Genomic DNA, 22,497 nt, shown 5'->3' with positions numbered 1-22,497 from the left:
GATAAACTTAACCACCCAACTACGAGCGCCTTTGCATCCTGTAGCGGATTGCTGTTTGCTTCTATCTTAAAAAGTAGCACCACAGAATTCCACAGCAGTTTTAATGATATAGTACTTGCTTATAATAAACCTAACGAGTTACTGCCTGTAACGAGGTTTTACTGTTGTGTTCCTCGTTAATTTTTTATATGTGGTACATATGGTATAATACTTCTAACAGGACCGTATTAGTAACACACTGTGGGGTTCAAAACAGTCTTTGGATCGATAACAGCATTACTTTATATATGGTATGTAATTAGAACAGTTTACGTACGAGACATTGTGCTCATAGAGTTCCGCATAGTCTAAAATTAGGTTGCGTGCAAGGAGTATTCATGTGAGTATGCCCTATTAGCTGTGGTTCTATAACCACACGCTAATTCCACTTCTGCGAATCGGCCTTTTTTGATAAGTTATCCTAGTTTTTCACTGACTATCGTTACACTTTGTCATCTTCATCTTTACATCTGTTTTTCCTTCTTTTTCTTGTGGGAAGCCATATATGTAAATGTAAAAGTGGTTAACTTCAGTACAGTGCTAAATTTGTCTACGTTTATCGCCTTTGATGTGTAGTTTATGATACGTACCACAAAGAAACAACTGTGTTGTATTTACTCGCTTTAAATTGCTTGTTACAGTGGAATCACGCGGTTTATCACACATCCACTTGCGAAAAGCGAAATCAAACTAACATTGAAGGTATTGTAAAGCATCAACCACTCATAGCGTAACAGTTCCGAGCAAATATTACGTGTAAAGGCCCTTCAAAATAAAAAAAACTCTCGAAAAAGTGTATAAATTATTTTCAATTCGTAACGAATCTTCTTCCTGTTTTCCAGTCCCAGCACAGCTACAGCTTTCCAGCAACCGTATCGTACGTATTTTAATTAACTGCTGGATAGCATCCGGTGATTCGGCGGATACAACAGTTTGCACAAATCTAGCGTTAAATTTATTTTCGGGTCATAATTAATGGCTTCGGACTTCATCCATTAAAAAAAGCAGGCAATGTAGTGATTTTGGACTTACTCAATATTAGAGGAATTAAATGTTAATACCTTACATGTACGCACATTAGATGTATGAATAAACAGCAGTCCGTTCTCTCGACTACATTAATAACGTAAATACAGATCTCAACATTTATTTTTAGTGGAACTACGCTATCTTTCGCCACCGGGATATCAAATCTCGACGAGACTAATTCAGTGGTGTAAATCTTTTGTATATCTAACAAGAAATCACAGCGTAAAAATGCGTTGAATACGTAGACATTTCCGCTGTTACGTGGCTAGCCAACCGGATGGTTACACGACTTTACAAGGACACTTACACCGCCCGGTTAAGCAGCGATATTATTCTTCTGTGTTAGACTTTACACAGGCTGTAACATGTTCGGCACCAAAGAAAATTTAACATCGCTGAAAAATCATTTAGTCGGCTTTCCGAAGTGCGGAGAAAGTGTCGATCATTCAGCAGGATCAGTTACAGCCGTCAGGTATCGAGAATTAACTCCACTGATCGAGTTAAGGCCATAAGACAAATAAATCTCGTGGTGAAGGCAGGTGTCCGAATGATGTTCGTTAGAAGCGACACGAGCAATTGTGGAGCACCGCCGCAAGAGATTTTTACTACAGTGCTGCAGATTTTCGAGCAGCTGAGGCTGTGGACGAGTTGTATTAACCTTCTCAGTATTAATGGGGTTGGGGAGGACGGGGGTAGGGGTACTTTGTGCCAACCTCTCGAAAGTATTGCAATCTAGTCAGTTACTTTATGTTTTAAAATTTTGAAAAAATATTATTGTTTTTGATGAACTCTTCTACCAGATTCCATACATGTTTTCAATTTTTCAGTGACACTTAAACCAAAAACTTAAGCCTCACTCATTTCCTCAATGAATGTCATATTTAATATTGTCGTGTTTAGGACCTTACTCACGTATTAATATCGCTTCAAAAAGTATGTTGTGAGCAAAGGTCAACACAATTAATGAATTTTGCATTTTTTAAAACTTTTGACGGTGGGCATAAAGTACCCCCCTCCCCTTCCGACCCTCATCTATAATACACGTTACTGAAAGTGCATTAATATTGCTTAGAGTGTGCTAAAAGATATTTTCAGGTTGTGGACGATATATAGACATCAGCATCCCTTTAAAAACTATGTTTTTTATATAAGTCAACAACAATTAACGAATTTTTTTTCAATTTTTTTATGGTGGGCACAAGAAAACCCCCACCCCTGTTGATGCGCCTTATGGAAAATATGTTGATACTGCCAGCGTTAAAAAAAATCAGACAGAGATAATTCAAAGGAAAACTGCGCGATTCGGCACAAGCGTATTGAATAAAAATACGCGATAAAAAACATCAGTGGCAGATGTGCGAGAAAGACTTTCTGCTTCACTCCGAGGCTTACCCGTATGATTTCTGAAGCACATGTTCCCAAATAAATAAGACAACGCAGTAACCATACGGGTCCTTATCGACAATCGTCAATCACACGTATCATTTACTGGTGGAACAGGAAGTGCGGAAAATCACACTGATTCACATCGTATCCTCTGCCACACACCGTAAGATACATTGAGAAGTACAGATGTATTTATATGCGCTTGTAAATTTACAATATGTAAATCGAACTGATATGGTATGGTGTTAGCTCCGACGTCCAAAACATTTTGATTAACAATGGGAATGTACGAATGGAGATCCACGTTCGTGTCAAGCGAAATAATTTTTTAATCATTTTTTTGCAAATAAGCTGTTCGATTTCTATGAGCCATGGAACTTGATGGGGAATATACCCGTTTTTTTTTTTTCATTAAAATGCACAAGGACTCAGCAATACTCAAAGCTGATGATTTTGAAAGCCAAGAGAAACAGATTATCTCATCCTGTTTTTCCAAATCTTCTAGTCACGATATTAGAAGTTGTAGTTCCCTTCTGAGAATTTTCTGTGCTATCAAAGGAAAATGAGTACGCAAAATATTGCCTGCCCGGTTAGCTGAGCAGTCTAACGCAGCCGGCACGGTAGCTCAGCGTGTTCGGTCAGAGGGTAATGTGTCCTCTGTAATAAAAAAAAAACTGAGTCAACAGATCAACAACGAACTTAACTGGATGTCTTACGACGTCCGCCCCGAGCAGATGCAACGAACGAAAGCGAACAAAATGAAAATTAAAAAAAAAAAAAAAAACGCACGGCTTTCCGGAGAGGGAAGGAGGGCCTGGTCCCCTGCACGAATCCGCCCGGCGGACTTGTGTCGAGGTCCGGAGAGCCGGCCAGTCGGTGTATGCTTTTTAGGCGGTTTTCCATCTGCCTCGGCGAATGCGGGCTGGTTCTCCTTATTCCGCCTCATCTACACTATGTCGGTGATTGCTGCGCAAACAAGTTCTCCACGTACGCGTACACCACCATTACTCAACCACGCAACCATAGGGGTTACACTCGTCTGGTGAGAGACGTTCCCTGGGGGGACACCGGGGGCGAACCGCACAATAACCCTGGGTTCGGTGTGGGGCGGCGGAGGGGTGAAGTGGACTGCGGTAGTCGTCGTGGGGTTGTGGACCACTACGGCTGGGGCGGGGACGGAGCCTCTCCGTCGTTTCTAGGTCCCCAGTTAACATACAACGTAAAATATTTCTATTAATGTCATTAAATTTTGAAAAAAACACAGTGCCTACATCTCGTTCGATATCCTGTAAGTCAACTTCTGGTGTGTGGCGGAGGGTAGTTTGTTGCGACTGCCACTTCCACCTCTCCCATTTCACTCGCGAACGGTTCGGGGGAAGTTGGGCTGTCGGTAAGTCTCCACGTGAGTTCCATTGCCTCAAACATTGCTTCACTATCTTTTCCTAAGACATGCGGAGGAGGAGGAGGGAGAAATACGTATATTTTGCGTCTTGTCCCGGTACCCACGCTCTCATAATTACAACACTAAACGTCTCCGTTACGCAGAGCGCCTACTTGTAACGTCTGCCAATGGAGTTCTGTGAGTACCTCCGTGACGTTTTCACACTTCCTCACGCTCCATCCGACACCAATAAAGCACAAAACGTGATCGTCGATGAAGGTTCAAGCACCATACTCAAACGCAACAGAGCTGCAACGACATCTGGAGCCGTAACTGGTTCACGATTGTAGTACTGATCAGTTCTCGATAAATGATCCATCACTTAATACGGGCAAAACACGGTTCATTTATTTATGTACAAGACATGATGTATCATTACTAATAACGGTAAAGTGCAGAGGAAAGAAAGAATGCAAGACTGAGTCTTCAAAATTACTGGGTATGTGACTTCGAAATCACATGTTATAGGTCTTTTGAAACACTTAAATTGTGCAATTGCTGATTTTGGCAAAGGAAGCGTTACAAAAGTATTTAACTCTGCGTTTCCATTCGCTGATGTCACACTGAATGTTAATGTCACAGACTGACACAAAATACTTTTTGCGCTGAAGGATAATACATGGTCTTCATATTCGAACTTCATGTGGGCAACTGTTTAAAAACTAAGACGTGTTTAGAATAGCCTCACAATACGTTTATTGTCTTAAGAGGTCTGTTGTGGAGAATTTCAAAGTAATCGTAACATTCGTAAACATAATACTAGAAACGCAAATAGCCTGCATTATTCACACCCTGACTTCACTCTTACACATATAGGTTCAAAGTATGCAGCTACAAAAATATTTCACCAGCGCACTTGTAAATTAAAGATGCTGTTCTAAAAACGAACTGAAATAGTTTCTACTTGACGGTTGACCGTTATATATATACCATATATATAGACTAGAGAGTTGTCACAAATACGTTCCGTGGCGTTTGAACACTTACTCTAATTGGGAAAGTAGAGTAGCTTTCGACTCGGGCCACGGCAAAAGTGGTGCGTCCAGTAGTTGCCTGTTCGATATATATATATATATATATATATATATATATATATATATATATATATATATAAAGAACTGTCAAGTAGAAACTATGTATATGTGGAACATAACAACACACACACACACACACACACACACATATATATATATATATATATATATATATATATATATATGTGTGTGTGTGTGTGTGTGTGTGTGTGTGTGTGTGTGATATATATATATATATATATATATATATATATATACATATATATATATATATATGACCAGTTGTTATGTTCCACATATACATACACTCCTGGAAATTGAAATAAGAACACCGTGAATTCATTGTCCCAGGAAGGGGAAACTTTATTGACACATTCCTGGGGTCAGATACATCACATGATCACACTGACAGAACCACAGGCACATAGACACAGGCAACAGAGCATGCACAATGTCGGCACTAGTACAGTGTATATCCACCTTTCGCAGCAATGCAGGCTGCTATTCTCCCATCGAGACGATCGTAGAGATGCTGGATGTAGTCCTGTGGAACGGCTTGCCATGCCATTTCCACCTGGCGCCTCAGTTGGACCAGCGTTCGTGCTGGACGTGCAGACCGCGTGAGACGACGCTTCATCCAGTCCCAAACATGCTCAATGGAGGACAGATCCGGAGATCTTGCTGGCCAGGGTAGTTGACTTACACCTTCTAGAGCACGTTGGGTGGCACGGGATACATGCGGACGTGCATTGTCCTGTTGGAACAGCAAGTTCCCTTGCCGGTCTAGGAATGGTAGAACTATGGGTTCGATGACGGTTTGGATGTACCGTGCACTATTCAGTGTCCCCTCGACGATCACCAGTGGTGTACGGCCAGTGTAGGAGATCGCTCCCCACACCATGATGCCGGGTGTTGGCCCTGTGTGCCTCGGTCGTATGCAGTCCTGATTGTGGCGCTCACCTGCACGGCGCCAAACACGCATACGACCATCATTGGCACCAAGGCAGAAGCGACTCTCATCGCTGAAGACGACACGTCTCCATTCGTCCCTCCATTCACGCCTGTCGCGACACCACTGGAGGCGGGCTGCACGATGTTGGGGCGTGAGCGGAAGACGGCCTAACGGTGTGCGGGACCGTAGCCCAGCTTCATGGAGACGGTTGCGAATGGTCCTCGCCGATACCACAGGACCAACAGTGTCCCTAATTTGCTGGGAAGTGGCGGTGCGGTCCCCTACGGCACTGCGTAGGATCCTACGGTCTTGGCGTGCATCCGTGCGCCGCTGCGGACCGGTCCCAGGTCGACGGGCACGTGCTCCTTCCGCCGACCACTGGCGACAACATTGATGTACTGTGGAGACCTCACGCCCCACGTGTTGAGCAATTCGGCGGTACGTCCACCCGGCCTCCCGCATGCCCACTATACGCCCTCGCTCAAAGTCCGTCAACTGCACATACGGTTCACGTCCACGCTGTCGCGGCATGCTACCAGTGTTAAAGACTGCGATGGAGCTCCGTATGCCACGGCAAACTGGCTGACACTGACGGCGGCGGTGCACAAATGCTGCGCAGCTAGCGCCATTCGACGGCCAACACCGCGGTTCCTGGTGTGTCCGCTGTGCCGTGCGTGTGATCATTGCTTGTACAGCCCTCTCGCAGTGTCCGGAGTAAGTATGGTGGGTCTGACACACCGGTGTCAATGTGTTCTTTTTTCCATTTCCAGGAGTGTATATGGGGTGTTAATTTTAACTCAACACACTGAAATATGTCTAAAGCTTAACATCGGATGAAAAAAAGTTATAATTTCAGTTTGTGTATTTCGGAGGGGGACATCCAAAGATACCAAACTCGACCCCGCTCCCCACCCTATGCGTGGGCAGCGGAGGGAGGCAACTTCGAAATCTTCAATGGAAACCCCCGTTTTTTATTGCAGATTACGATTCTATGCCAAAATCTACATACGTTTTGTCTGAAGCATTTTCTTCGTCTCGCCACAGATAGCGCTGTAATCGGAGGAATATAAATGTGTACGCAATCGTAATTTACGACATGCTACTCAAGAAGCCCTGGGTATTGAATGGCACGTGGGACCCCACCTCCATGTTGCGGTGATAGGACAGTCCCGTATTTCATAACTTCTAACTGAAAACCCCACTCAATACGTTGTATTTCTCCGAAATATCGAACAGGCAACTACTGGACGCACCACTTTTGCCGTGGCCCGAGGCGAAAGCTACTCTACTTTCCCAATCAGAGTAAGTGTTCAAACGCCACGGAACGTATTTGTGACAACTCTCTAGTCTACACAATTTGTCAGTAGTTTTTTGTGGTACAACTGGATACCGCTACCCAATCATTCTCTCATATGTATGTATATGAGAAAATGATTACATATATATGAGAGAATGACTGGGTGGCAGTATCCAGTTGTGCTACAGTAAACTAGTGACAGATTGAGCAGAATAGGTAGTTGTCGCAAATACATTCCGTGGGATGAGCAAAACCTTAAAAAAATGCTACCCACAGTACAGATCTGCAAGAAACGCATGGTACGAGATCCGCGATTGGCAGTGTTTATACGGCAAAAAGCATGTTCCTCAGATATTTGGCGTGGTGCGTAATAACTTTATTCGAACAACGTTGAAAAAAAGGCGTGCAGTAGATCTCAAGCAGAAGGTTGGTTTCAATACCACAGTGCTTTACTGCGCGCCACCCTATTGGTGGTGGTATGGCGTTGCCTTCCTCAGACGTTTGGCGCACTTACACTGCCAGTGAAACGTGGGTTCCCAAGCACGGAACTTCTCGTCATTTTTTGACTAAACAAAGATTGTCAGAGGTGAAAGAAATAAAACGTATCGAATCAAAATCAAAGTAGTGACCGAGGACAGAACGTGAGTCCTTTTGTTCATTTGTGACACTTTAGTACTGAACTACCGATTCTTGTAAGTCTTAAAATGCGACTGCACTGCCGCAACTAACTCAGAAATCACGATCTCACAGCGTCTTGTTTTTCTAGAGAGTAGTCCGCAGTGCCGACTTCAAATGGTTCAAATGGCTCTGAGCACTATGGGAGTCAACTTCTGTGGTCATAAGTCCCCTAGAACTTAGAACTACTTAAACCTAACTAACCTAAGGACAGCACACAACACCCAGCCATCACGAGGCAGAGAAAATCCCTGACTCCGCCGGGAATCGAACCCGGGAACCCGGGCGTGGGAAGCGAGAACGCTACCGCACGACCACGAGATGCGGGCAGTGCCGACTTCACGTGTCACGGAGTAAAAAGATATGAATAAAGACGATACTTTCTCATCACTGTTCCCCAAACATCATCGACAATCTGGTTGAGTTTCAGTGACGCCGTCACTACTCGATCGCTTGTTGCGCCACGGTGGGCGGGCATTACTGTGCGGTGCTTTAGAAGAGATCACAATTACCGTCTTGACTTATATCAAATTTATTAATTAGTGTGTCATTGTCAAGTAATAGGCGTAACAGCATATAGCTGCTGAAAACACAATTCAATTTTACTGACACATTCCGTTTCCAATATCCTTCTATTTGCTTTTTGCCTTATAAACATATATTTTTTTTAAAGTTTTACCTATTCCTACGTTACTATCAAATACGTCAGTGCTTGTTCATTCCTATTACGAAGAAATCGTCCTCGCATCAACCAAATTTAAGTGTTTCACGTCCTTTGAAGAAGCTGTACTCCATCGGAAAAATTTCGGAGGGCGTTCGGGAATGTTTTGTGAACGTATTGGTACAAGGGATCCAAAGTTTTCGGTAGCTCGTTAAATAGTAACTGCATTTAGTTTGATTTCTTGCCGTCTTTTATCTTGTTGTGTCTATTGCACCGAAAATACAAGCAAATGTTCACGGTATGCACTAGCGAGTCTTGTTTGGAAACAGACTTATCCATTAAATCATGGTAAGTGTTGTTGACAACAGTAAAACGCGCTTTACTCTTCGAGCTAAAGTCTGCGTTCGGTACTGCTCGGTTCTGCTTGAGATTTGGTGTTTCAGCAGCGTTAGTTGTACGTTAACAGTGATATACGAGAGTATGGATAAGTTTAGTGATGAAGAGATTGCCGATATGCAGCTCGTGTTTGCATTCACTGAGTGCGATGCAAGCCCGACAAAATAACGCTACTCTTCGCTATACCCGCAGCGACGGCAACCTCATCACAGTTCTTTTGCACCTTTCTAATGGTTGTTGCAGTAGTCTATGTTTCGCGTTCTGTCTTTTCGTATTTGAGTCCTTTTCACTGTTGCGAATGCATTTTCACAGCAACAAAGGCAGTTACGATTCCAAACCCAATAAATTATAACTAGATTGTAGGCTTACCATGATGCTCCGGAAATGTCCCTGGACAACCTCAAAAATTTTATCTGTGGAGTTCGGGTCCACATTATATAAAAGGAATTGACAGTTCACAACGGCAGTCATTTCGATCGTAAATAAGCAAATTTAGAAATAGGCCATGGGTAAAATTTTGACGTTACTGAAACACTGCAGGCCTGTCTAAGTAAATAAATGGGAAATAATTCCCCCGTACATTTCCTCCTGCTCGTGAGCTCCGGCGTCTGTTGCAGTAATACTACGGGTATGGGTCTGAAGATGTAGATCGAAACCGGCACTCCACTAACATCAGGTTTGAACTGCGTGCAAGAAACATACACGAAGGCGACTGCAGAGGTTTTCTATTGTCATCGTTTCGGACGGGAAGTTGTTCGCGGGAGTGGAGTGCGAGGAAAGCGGACGCGCGTTGAGCGTTCTGTCCTCTCGCTGGTATGCTGAGCGTAACTTGCTGATGAGTGCTCGCTGGTGTTGCACGAAATTTCAAGCTTCAATGACTTCGCTTGTCATGTTGGTGATGAATTCCCCGGGTAATCCGAGTGCTTTTCCGCGCACTATATCGTCCGTCATTGCGTTAAAAGCCTCAAACGCTGTTCGCAAACCTGTAAACTGTTGCCCAAAACCCTGAACGCCAACATTAATAGCCGTTATGCCACTGAATTTCGTCTTTCGACAACTGTCGAATGCCGTTCCAAAAGAAGTATAACGTGAGTTACAGCTTGGATCAACCTTAAAGCCGGAAATCCACGGGGCTTAACCAGGTGCCGTGTTACTGGAGATGAAATGACTTTGGCTTCCTCTCGAGGTCTGAACAGACTTACCCAGACAATTGTAGGAGGAGCTGTGATTTAACGTCGACGCTGAACCGAAGAGCTACTCGGCATTTTCCACGATAACGAACACTGGCTGAGGGGAAAGAAGCGACTAGTGACAGAAAAAAAAAAAGGCAGCACCGACTGGGGAACGAAGCCTGAATTTGGATATGATGTCCGGCACTTACCAACAGCGTCGCTTAGCGCGAAAAGAAAAAGAAGAAAACACTTTCATATAATGATTGTAAGATATCTTGATGACGCTTCAAAATCGTAGGCTCACGTGATTTTGATATCTTCTGTTGATCACAAACCAATAAATGCTTCAATACAATTGCTCAAGAGCCAATGCCACAACGAATGTTGGCCTTATGAATATCTCAAAGATCGTATTAGTCACATTGTAATGTATATTTGGCTCGGAAGCTTCTAAGTTCACATAAAATCCACTGAGAGTTTACTATATTGTCGTACTGCAGATCTGATGACGCTTTCCGCAGACAATCAAACCCGGTCGTAATAAATAAAAAGATCGTTTGTAATCGAGACGGGGACAAAAGTGTCTATTAAAGAAATCCTACATTCTTCAGTATCTCGACTGAAACAACGAGTTATTGGAATTGGCAATATTAATATTTTACGTACTGTAGCTTTCCAAAGACCTCACTTCGATATTTTGAATCTTTCGCGATAGAAAAAGGGTGTTCCGCATTCGGCGACTCGATTCGTGTGATATGAGCAGAAAATTAAAGGCAGAGTTGGTGCGTTAGAAACAAGTCACAGGAAAAAAAATTGCCTCTGAACGAAAGGCTCATAACGAGTTCCTCACTTGTGCATTGATACTGCTCATAGTTCCTGCATATCTCCTTAAGGAATTTCAAATCTGATTTTCCAGCTACAAAAAATGAGAATTTATTATATTATATACGTTTCGTTCTAGATAAACACTTGCGTGCAGTAATGGTGCAGCATTTGGTATAGTTTACGTCAGGAAATGTCGAATTCTTTAAGTAAAAATGAAAACAGGCTGAAACGACAAAGCGAAACGTGAGCAGTATGTGACAAGTATACATCCAGACGTCACCTCCAGATGTAAACTGAAACAGACGACTATGTAAACCACTGGCGATATTTTAAATCAGTTAAACGAAACTCGTATGGTAATATGAATACGCATTCTTAGTAGTTGCCCAAACAGAGTTCAGAAACCTCGAGTGTTGTCCACTCTGTTTCGCCCCAACGCTGTAGATTCGAAGTGTCGCACGGACGCATAACGCTCTAGTCACCAGCAAGTGTTTGGGACTGACGGCGGAGCAGCCGTGAGGTAGCGGCGGCTGGCGAGAGAAAGTGTACACGCACTCGGCAGGTAGGCGAGGCTGGCCGTAACTCACCGTGGTGCCGCGGCGCGGCGCGCGGGTGGCAGCCGGTGTGGGCGCGCAGGCGCGGGCAGCTGTTGCCGGTGCGGCGTCGCGCGGCGGACTGCCCGCTCGCCCGCTGCTGGCGGCTGGCCCGTGTGTGTCCGCCTGCCTACCCGCCGGTTCCAGGGGCGCCGGCGCCGGCGCCGACACGGCCGCCACCGCCGCAGCCAGGCGCAGCGCAGCGCCGCCCCGGCCGTTGCCGGGCAACGCGCGCTCAGCGTCGCACCGCCGGCGCGGCGCCCGGGCAGCTGCAGCGGGCACCCCGCCTGCAGAAGGGACTCACACGCACCACGGGGCAGTAGCCGCCGCCGCACGGCGCCACGACTCATCAATCTACAAACACCAAAAAAAGTTTTGCATCACCTCGGTTCCGAGAGTTCCAGAACCTGTACAGAAAACTGGAATAGAGATCAACATAAACATTCCATGTTGCACCACCATACAGCGAGACCTTCAGAGGAGGTGGTCCAGATTGCTGTATACACCATTACATCCGATACAGAGTAGCACTGCTCTTGCATTGATGCTTGCCTGTATTCGTCGTGGCATACTATCCACAAGTTCATCAAAGCACTGTTGGTCAAGAATGTCCCAGGCCTCAACGGCAATTTGACGTGGATCCCTCAAAGTGGTTGGTGGGTCACATCGTCCATAAAGAGCCCTTTTCAATCTATCCCAGGCATGTTCGATAGGGTTCATGTCTAGACAACATGCTGGCCACTCTAGTCGATTGATGTTATCCTGTAGGAAGTCATTCACAAGACGTGCACGATGGGGGCGCGAATTGTTGTCCACGAAGACGAATGCCTCGCCAATATGCTGCCGATGAGGTTGCGCTATCAGTCGGAGGATGGCATTCACGTATCGTACAGCTGTTACGGCATCTTCCATGACCACCAGCGGCGTACGTCCGCCCCAAATAATGCCACCCCAAAACAGCAGGGAACCTCCACCTTGCTGCACTCACTGGATAGTGTGTCTAAGGCGTTGAGCCTGCCCAACGATTATCCGGTTGAAGGCATATGCAATGTTCATCAGTGAAGAGAACGTGATGCCAATCCTGAGCAGTCCATTCGGCATGTTGTTGGGCCCATTTGTACTGCGCTGCATGGTGTCGTGGTTGCAAAGATGGACCTCGCCATGGACGTCGGGAGTGAAGGTGCGCATCAATCAGCCAATTCGCACAGTATGAGTCGTTACATGACGTCCTGTGGCTGCACGAAAAGCATTATTCAACATGGTGGCGTTGCTGTCAGGGTTCCTCCGAGCCACAATCCGTAGGTAGCGGCCATCTATTACAGTAGTAGCCCTTGGGCGACCTGAGCGAGGCATGTCATCGACAGTTCCTGTCTATCTGTATCTCCTCCACATCCGAACAACATCTATTTGGCTCACTCCGAGACGCCTGGACACTTCTCCTGTTGAAAGCCCATCCCGGTACAAAATAAAAATGCGGACCCGATCGAACCGCGGTATTGACCGTCTAGGCATGGTTGAACTACAGACAACACGATCTGTGTACCTCCCTCCTGGTGGAATGACTGAAACTGATTGGCTGGCGGACCCCCTCCTGTGTCTGTGATACAATATCCACAGCCAACGTCTATCTTCAGTAGTTCTGGGAAACAGGGTCATGCAAAACATTTTTTGATGTGTGTAGAAAGCGAGGTAATGTGTACACCGTGGCTGTTCGAATGAAGTTACCCAAGAGGGCACAAGACTCTAAGATTGTTGTGTTTTAGTACAGGCTAAGTCTGAGGGAATAGTAAATATTTTAGGAGATCGTCGTATAAACTATTTCGAATAAAACGTACCCTATAACGTGTACCGATTTATCACAGTTTATCTAAACACACAAATTATTAACAGAAGAACACAAAAACCTGTAGAAGCAGAGTATGGGAAAAATCGCTGTCAGTTCCGGAGCAATGTAGGAACATACGAGGCAATACTGACTCTATGACTTACCTTACAAAGAAGCCTTTGAGTCCGAGACCACAGGTTCTATCTTTAGTAAGGTTCATTTGCAAGTGTCGTGTTAAAAAAATTATGACAGGAAGAATGTTACCTGCTTATGACGGAAAATGAGCGTCCGCAAGGTGCAGAGATCAACCTTCTACTAGATTCATGTGTTACACTTCACAAAAAGGACGTCGTCGATATTAAAGAAATGTTCAAAACAAACTATTAATCTAATAACCTTCACAATAGGGGAAAGGGAGTGGCACTAGGACATGGAGTGGGAGATACAGCTTAATTATAACAAGACAAACTGGGACCGCCTGGCGGAAGAGTGTGATATCCCAATATTGCCGGATGGTGATGAAAACGTGGAGGAGTACGCCAAAGAACTGGTACAAGCAATTACCAGGGCGGTACGAGCAGCTGTACCAACCAGGAGGAGAGCCGTCGCGGCCACCCCCACACCATGGTCTGTCGAACTGGGACAGATGCGCCAGGCTGTAAGGAGGGCGAGGAGGTACTACCAGCGGAGTGTAGTCCGGGGAGAAAAACAACTATGGCTGCAAGTCTACAGTGAAAGCAAGGAGCAATTTGATCAGGAACTCATGGCAGTCAGGATGAGGAGTTGGGAAAACTATGTACAAAGACAATTGGCTACAGACCCTTGGGGTGTCCCATACAAACTTGTAAATAAATAAGATCACCAATGGTGTTATCCACCGTCAGGGATGGGGACTGGAATACGGGTACTGGGCAGGAAACTGCCGAGGCCCTCCTTCGGATCCTCTTGCCTGACGATGATGAGGAAGGTCACACAGAAGAACAGAAAAGAACTAGAAGAGAAAACCCTAGGGCCTATGAGAAGAACACCATGATCTATCCCTTCTCAGAAGAGGAAGTAGATGCCCAAATCAAGGCCCTTAAGAGGGGAAAGTCTCCTGGCCCAGACGGCATTACTGCGGAGGTGGTGCAATTCCTCGCCCCCCGGCTGGTGGCACCTCTCACAAAGTTGTACAATGAGTGCCAAAGACTCGGGGAATTCTCAGCAATCTGGAAAAAAGGAAATAGTAATAATCAAAAAGGTCCCGGAAAAAGATCCCACAGAAATTAAGTCATACAGACCTATCTGTCTATTGGACCAACTGGGCAAACTTTTTGAGAGGTTGCTAGCAGACAGACTGACAGCACACCATGTACTGTGCGGGATGAGTGACAGACAATTCGGTTTCCGGTCAGGGCGGTCAGCGTCTGACGCAATTGCCCTGGCTGTCGATGTCTGTGACTCTGCCCCGCACAAGTATGTCGTCGACATTATGGTGGACATCAGTGGCGCCTTTGACTACCTGTGGTGGCCCTCACTCTTCTCCTGCTTGCGGGGGAAGGACTGTCCAGGGCCGCTATGTGGCTGTCTGAAGAGCTATTGTAGAGACATGGAGGTCTGGCTATCGGCCCCTAGCGGCAAAGTCAGTAAGAAAGTAACCAAAGGATGTCCTCAGGGCTCTGTCCTGGGACCTCTCTTTTTGGACATCAACATGGAGCACCTTCTGGAAGAGCTGAAGAGTAGTGACGATGTGCTAGAGGTCATAGCCTACGCTGACGACCTCTTCCTGCTGGTCGGCGGCCAGAGCTGCGAGGATTTAGAGCCCAAAGTAGATAGAAACATAACTATTTTGACAGCATGGTGCCACAAGGCTAAAATGACTATCGCACCAAGTAAGTCAACATATCTGCTACTTAAAGGTCAACTTGTCAGGAACCCAACAGTAAGAATCAATGACTCACGAGCTCTTTGGCGCCGTGAGGCCCAATATTTAGGTGTAGTCATCGATGAGAGGTGGAACTTTGCATCACACATTGATACCGTATCTCAAAGATCTCTGGTACTACTAAACAACCTCATCGGAATAGGTCATAAACGTTTGCATCTTCCAACTCACGTAATAAAACTTTACCATAACAGCATTCTAATATCAATAGCAGGATACGGATCAGGGGTCAGGACACACAGACTCACAAGGGTCATGGCTGCCATGGCCGTAAGAAGGGTGCAGCGTAATATGCTTTTACATTCAGCAGTAGCATACAGGACAACTCCTAGAAGGGCGCTTTTAGTGTTAATGGGGATCTGTCAACTGGATATTAAAATCAGAGAGCAGGCTGCTTGGTACTGGATGAAGAAGGAGAGGAGGGAAAAAGTAATAGAAATAATGGGGGTGTATGAGTGCCCCCTCTTCGATGACATTGCAAGTGAATTAAGACAACAACTACCGAACAACGATACGCACCACCTCCCAAGGCGAGAGGACACATTCAATGTCTTAAACAAACTTACAGATGGAGATCTCGAAAAACGTCCTAAGGGATTTTCTAAGGAACCACCCGTATCAGTTACACGGATTTAGACTCCGCGCACCTTCCCTGTTCCGCCGGGCCTGGACTTGGCCAGCCACTTCACGGCTGGGATCCGCCTTGCCTTGGATTAGAGGGGAGGTTGTGCATCATCACTGGATATGACACGCACCAACTGAGAGGCTAGATTTAAGAAATAGCTTAACATGTAGAAAGATAGCATAAGGATTCTTAGTATAGACTGCATCGATACAAGGTTACCGGCTAGCCCAGTGCCAGGGGCACGCCCACTGGGATTGGCTCGGCGGGAAAGGCCAACAGCAATCAGGTTTATAGATCTCTGGCACTCTTGTAACGCTGCAGGTAGCATATGCTCGTAGAAAAGAGTAGATGCATCTTAATACTAACAGAATAAAGAAGGACATATAAGTAACTAAAACTCAGACTTAGGTAGAAATTAAAAACTAGAAAATTAGAGAACCCTTTAGTGATAGATTAATATTAAGGATTTACCTGTAGTGTAGAAATAACAGCTGCAAAAATGTAAAGTATGAAATTAGGAGCCACTAATGTATTTAGGTAGTGGGTAAATATGTATAAATATAATAACTGAATAAAGAAAAAAACTATTAATTTGTCTGGCGTGCGGTCGGTCGCTTGACGGTGCGTTTGGTGCGGCCCTGTCCGTTGCCAGCGTGCCGTGAGGCACGGAGGCTCGCACTAGGGCGTAACGCTTCTAGTCGGGCGTGGAGTTGGGTTGATTTGGGCGGAGGAGACCAAACTGCGAGGTCATCGGTCTCATCTGATAGGGAAGGTTCAAATGGCTCTGAGCACTATGGGACTTAACATCTGTGGTCATCAGTCCCCTAGAACTTAGAACTACTTAAACCTAACAAACCTAAGGACATCACACACATCCATGCCCGAGGCAGGATTCGAACCTGCGACCGTAGCGGTCGCGCGGCTCCGGACTGAGCGCCTAGAACCGCGAGACAACTGCGGCCGGCTGATAGGGAAGGATGGGGAAGGAAGTCAGCCATGCCCTTTGAAAGTAACCATCCTGGCATTTGCCTGAGGCGATTTAGGGAAATCACGGAAAACCTAAAACAGGATGGCCGGACGCGGGATTGAGCTGTCGATCTCCCGAATGCGAGTCCAGTGAGTCGGGCATGCCGCAGCAGTCCTCACAAGGGGAAGTGATACGTCTCTCATAGCCTCTCCTTCCCAAGTGGCTCTTTCCACCTTCCCATGGTGCCAGACGTTAAGCTCGGCATTTCTCGGGTTCGCCCGAACGCTGCCTTGCGACAGAAGGGAGAGCTGCGACCCAACCCGATGTGAAAGCGAAGGGTGCGTGGCACAGGGGGAGCTGCGTCTGAGGGACCGACGATCTGTCCCTCTCTCTTTCGCAGGGCACAGACCAGCAGGTGTTCTGCATGCCGGCGACCTCTCGTTTGTCGGCGTGGGATCGCGGCGCGAGTCGGCAAGGGTGCTTCGCCGCGCCCCTGGGTAACTGGGGCGTGTTCTGCCAAACCCAGGAGGTGGTGACATCACCTGGGCCAGGTTAGCTGGGTCCAGACCGCCGAACGACTGGGTGACCGGCCCACCACCTGAGTAGGAGTGGGTCCTTGGCCGACAGGTGGAAACTCGGGCTAGTAGGCGGCGAAGGGCGAGAGGTGCATCCGCCTCTCCGGAGTGTGGGGTGCGCTTGCCGAGGAGCGTTTGGTGAAATCGTCGATGACGGAGCCAGCGATGGGGACCAGTGCGCTGGCGACGGCGCGTTGCACCCGGTAGCTCGAGTGCCCTTGGCCTTGGGGCGAGGCCGGTGGACGGGCTGCGTTCTTTGTCCCCCCTCCCCCCCCCCCATGCCAGAGGAGCCGGTATGGGGCAAGAGACGGTCTCCCACTTTCTTTCACTCGGTACAAATATGGCTGAACCAGAGACGAGTGATTCTAGTGCGCTTTCGGGGGCACGTATGTCTACTGTTCCTACCTCGCAGGACGAAGTAGTACATGACGATGGAAATGCGTACGAGAGACATTGTAGAATTAGCCAGATATTAGACTCCAGTGTAAAAAATTGAAAAATCAGTCAGGCAGCAGTCGTGGCAATAAAAAATGAACTTGCTGCCTGGGCTATCACAAAGCTTGAGGGGCGTCTTGAAGAACTAGAGAAGGAAAATGCCAGACTCAGACAACAACCAACTAAAACATGGGCTGGGGTGGTAGAGCAAGCAGCCACAAAGGTCCAAACAACGAAAGAAACAATAGCAAACATCTGAAAAAGATCAGACGCTGCGGTCTTTCTAAGACCCCTGCCTGACCAGATCATTAAAAAGGTGCAGGAGATTTTCACTACAACCATTGACCCTGCCAAAGACAAAATCAGAATCAACAAAGTTAAAGCCACCAAAAACGTTGTAGTAGTAGATCTCGCAACTGAGGAAGACAGGAACAAAATTATAAAAAATCCTAAACTGAGCAAAGCTATCGTGTGCGAACTGCCAAAGAAGCGTAATCCGCTGGTGATCCTGTATGATGTGCCAGTTGCACTAAAGGACAGGGACATTTACGAGACCATGTACAATCAAAACTTTGACGATATGAAATGGGAAACTTTTAAGAATGAATTTAAGCTTCGTTTCAAAACGGGGCCCCGGGAACGTGATGTTGTCCATCACGTTGCCAAGGTCTCCGGAAAAATGTGGCGAAAACTTTCCAATATGGGGAAAATATATACCGGGTTCCATGATATCAACGTAAGAGATTACTTCGTAGTCCCCCAATGCCACAACTGTGGCGATTTGGACCACGTCCACAAACATTGTGATAGGAAGCTGGCCTACTCCATGTGTGGCGCGGAAGATCATGTCAGAAAAAACTGTAGTAAGACAGGGACTAGCATTCCATGCACAAAAAGAGGAACGAAACCGTACAATACCACCGGTAGGAACTGCCCTACGTACAGGTTGTTAGAGCAGAGACTAATCGCTCGAACTGATTATGGCTGAGGCCACACTTGTACACAGGAAGCCGAAAAGGAAGTCCCCGAGCAAGAGGTTGAGGGACGCACTGAGGCTACCCTACACTCGACAAATCCCAACGATCCCTCGAAACCCACCTCAGTCAGTTTACTTCATGACGTAACCGTGGCTCATCAATATCAACACCACAAAAACCCGGGCAATAATTACAGGACGAACCACCCGCACCTTCTGCCTCCACGACTTCTACATGAGTTCTACCTTACCATTTGTGTCCCTCCTATCCAGTTAAATAATACGCTAAATTATCTTGAACTAACCCCCGACTGGCAACTAACGTGGAAACTCCTCCTAATAACCATCCAGCACAAAGCCCACAATAGCCTACAACTACTAAACTACAGTAGAACGAAAAACCAGTCCAAGTTGGAAATTTTTACTTTTTATTCGTTCGATGACTAGTTTCGAACCGAAACCCTTTTTAAAATCATCATAACAAAGTCGAAAACAGCTTTTCCGAAGATGTCAAAAATGTGCAATGAACATTTACAGTGCATACAGATAACAGTTATGTGACCTCATACATATAGGTTATGTCTTTCTACCGAGCTCTAATATGAGCAATATAATGTAATTATGTAAAAACGTGGCCGGCCGGTGTGGCCGTGCGGTTCTAGGCGCTTCAGTCTGGAACCGCGTGACCGCTACGGTCGCAGGTTCGAATCCTGCCTCGGGCGTGGATGTGTGTGATGTCCTTACGTTAGTTAGGTTTAATTAGTTCTAAGTTCTAGGCGACTGATGACCTCAGAAGTTAAGTCGCATAGTGCTCAGAGCCATTTGAACCATTTTGTAAAAACGTCTCTAAACGTAATACTAAAATTTCAAGGTGCTTAAAATGTCATCGAGAGAAATGTAAATAAATAATTATTAAATAATTATTAAAAAATATTATAATACACCGCAAAAATAGATAAGACAGGATACACTTTAATGATAAAATGAATATAGAAGAAAAAATGAAATGTATAAAAATTTCAATACAACGGAAAACATGGGGAGCACTAATACAAATTGTTACACAGCGTTCATGACGAACTGGTAAAATACACCACGCTAAGATAAGAGAATCCAAATATAAATAAAATAAAGATGGAAATAAAAAGTTGTAACGCATATGATTCTCCCATGTTGTCTAATAAAACCGTCGTGAGCACCACGCGTATTATAAAATCAAGGTACATACGCCTTTGTACAAAATATTAGGGCAGTAAACTTACATTACGTGGCAATAAGTAATTCGTCCTTATGCCATGTTACGCTCTATCCTTCACTCTTAAAATAAACTAGAAGTAATCCAAAAATCTTTTATTTCCTAAATCTGTCATTGAGCAAGGCTTCGGGGTGATTTTTGATGTAGCTGTAAATTTCTATTTCTTCGAGAATGCTCATAATTCTACTTTTAAGCACCGTATGCAGTGTTGTTAGAGTTCAATCTATATTGCTCGCCAATTCTCATTTAAATGTTTGCTAAAAGCAGAGGTACTTCTCTATGTTTGTCTAATAAACCTGTCACTGAATGCCCGCCCAGTTTGTCCAGTATAACATTTTGTGTCTGTGACACACTGTTCTGTAGACCCAGATGTTGCAAACTGGTTGACTGTACCGGCGCTGTGTCTCATTTCCTTGCTTAATGTTTGTCTGTATGGAAACTGATCCTTACGGTCGTTTTCTTGAATACCTGTGAGATTTTGTCCGAGACTGTACATAAGTATGGTAATTTAGCAAACTTAATCTTTTCGTACTTGACACATTCATTTTATACTGTAATTTCATTATTTTATCTGTACCGTAAAAAAAGGCCACCTCCCGCTCATATAGTACAGTGATCTTTACCGCTTCGGAAACATCGTTAATACTACTCCTTGTAAGAGAGCTAGTTCTTCTTTTATTTCATCATCTTCTAGTGGCACGTTCCTTAGTCTATTCTAAAAAAAATTAAAATAGACTCACCCCTGGGACGCTAGATGACAAACGTCATTGCTTGTGATACAATCCGTGTTGGTTGGCTTACGAGAAATTTCAAATATGGCTCCTGAAGTTAGAAATCTGGAGGCCTAGAAACCTTATAATCTTTTTAACCTGTGTCTGTTTCGTAAATTTTATAATGGGATGCAAGCTTTTTAGTTAGTCATAGTCTGTATTGTATCTATATTGGTAACAGATCGCTCGAAAAGTACTAATGTATCATTAACATACCGTATATAGCACCGAATTTTCTTTTCTGTCTGTTGGAAAAATGAGTTTCTAATGTTTTTATAAAAATGCCAGCTAAAGTTCCTTTTTTTAAGAAAAAAAATCTTATGGGACTAAACTGCTAAGGTCATCAGTCCCTAAGCTTACACACTACTTAACCTAAATTATCCTAAGGACAAACACACACACCCATGCCCGAGGGAAGATTCGAATCTCCACCGGGACCAGCCGCACAGTTCATGAGTGCAGCGCCTCAGACCGCTCGGCTAATCCCGCGCGGCGCTAAAGTTACTACCAAACAGCTGCCCACTGCAAGACCTTGTCGTACATAATGATGCCCTGGAATGTGAAGCAGTTCTGCGAGATGACTAATTCTAGTAAGTCAAGAAATTCTTATATTTCTGTGCTTAGCTAAATTCTTTCTTACTGACGTCCCTTAAAAAATTCTACATCCTCTAGGAGTCTAGTCTCCACTTAGGTCTTTCATTTCTCTGTTAAATTCTTCTGCGAGGAGAATTTCTGTGAAGTTTGGAGGGTAGGAGACGCTGTACTGGCGGAAGTAAAATTGTGAGGAAGGATCGTGAGTCGTGTTTGGGTAGCTCAGATGGTAGAGCACTTGCCCACGAAAGTCAAAGACCCGAGTTCGAGTCTCGGTCCGGCACGCAGCCTTAATCTGCTACGAAGTTTCAAAATCAGCGCACACTCCAATGCAGAGTGAAAATTTCATTCTGGATTATAAAGATCTGTTGCTATTACCAACAGATTTACCTTGTTAGACGTGATCATGTTAAGATTATCGGAATTACGACGAAGACAATAAGAGTACTGACTGATCGAAAGTCAGCCGCTCTCATTTCAAAGCAGCTAAAGCATACCTCTGAGTAATTTGTATTAGATTTCTTACTCATTTTCGCCGAAGCTATAAGAAGGGTTTGCAGAATATTCCGACTGCAGCTGGAGAACGATATTTTGTTGATGTATCAGATCATATTTTCATTTGAAGAGCAGCTTTAATATTCCTTAGAATTTTCAGAAGATTTTTAATGATTACAGTTTCTGCCGATCAGAGGATGAGTTTTTGACTGCAGCACTGTACAAGAAGTCGACTGCTCACGTCATCCATGCACTGCTGCTACATTTATTCCAAAGCATCGAATCTGCAGCCACTGTTAACAACTAATTCAGAAAAGAGATTGTACCGTAACACCTCGAGTGGCTTACTCCTGTGACAGGATTCAGCATCGACGCAGCACCTCACATCATGTGACGTGCCGGTTCCCTGAGACCGTCGCAGATGCAGTCTGGCAGGGCCTCCACACACGGGTACTTGAATCGTGATCCACACAGAGCCGGCACTTGTCGGAAAAAGCGGGGGTTGTGCTTCTCCTGTGTCGACTATTGCCGCGTCACGGGAAGCCGAAAGAATGTTCGC

General features: G+C 45.3%; 1 long non-coding RNA gene across 1 annotated transcript in view; it reads right to left on the bottom strand.

Annotated features, from left to right (window-relative positions):
• Positions 1–11,575, bottom strand: part of LOC126253396 (uncharacterized) — a 962,344-nt gene extending 950,769 nt beyond the window's left edge. Inside the window, exon 1 of the long non-coding RNA XR_007545951.1 lies at positions 11,495–11,575. This is a non-coding gene — a long non-coding RNA (uncharacterized LOC126253396). The remainder of the gene's footprint in view (positions 1–11,494) is intronic.
• Positions 11,576–22,497: the final 10,922 nt, after the last annotated feature.

This window comes from Schistocerca nitens, chromosome 4 (genome assembly GCF_023898315.1).
Source record: "Schistocerca nitens isolate TAMUIC-IGC-003100 chromosome 4, iqSchNite1.1, whole genome shotgun sequence".
NCBI lineage: Eukaryota > Metazoa > Arthropoda > Insecta > Orthoptera > Acrididae > Schistocerca > Schistocerca nitens.
The sequence above is the reverse complement of the archived record's forward strand: the minus strand, read 5'-3'. Positions and strand labels throughout refer to the sequence as shown.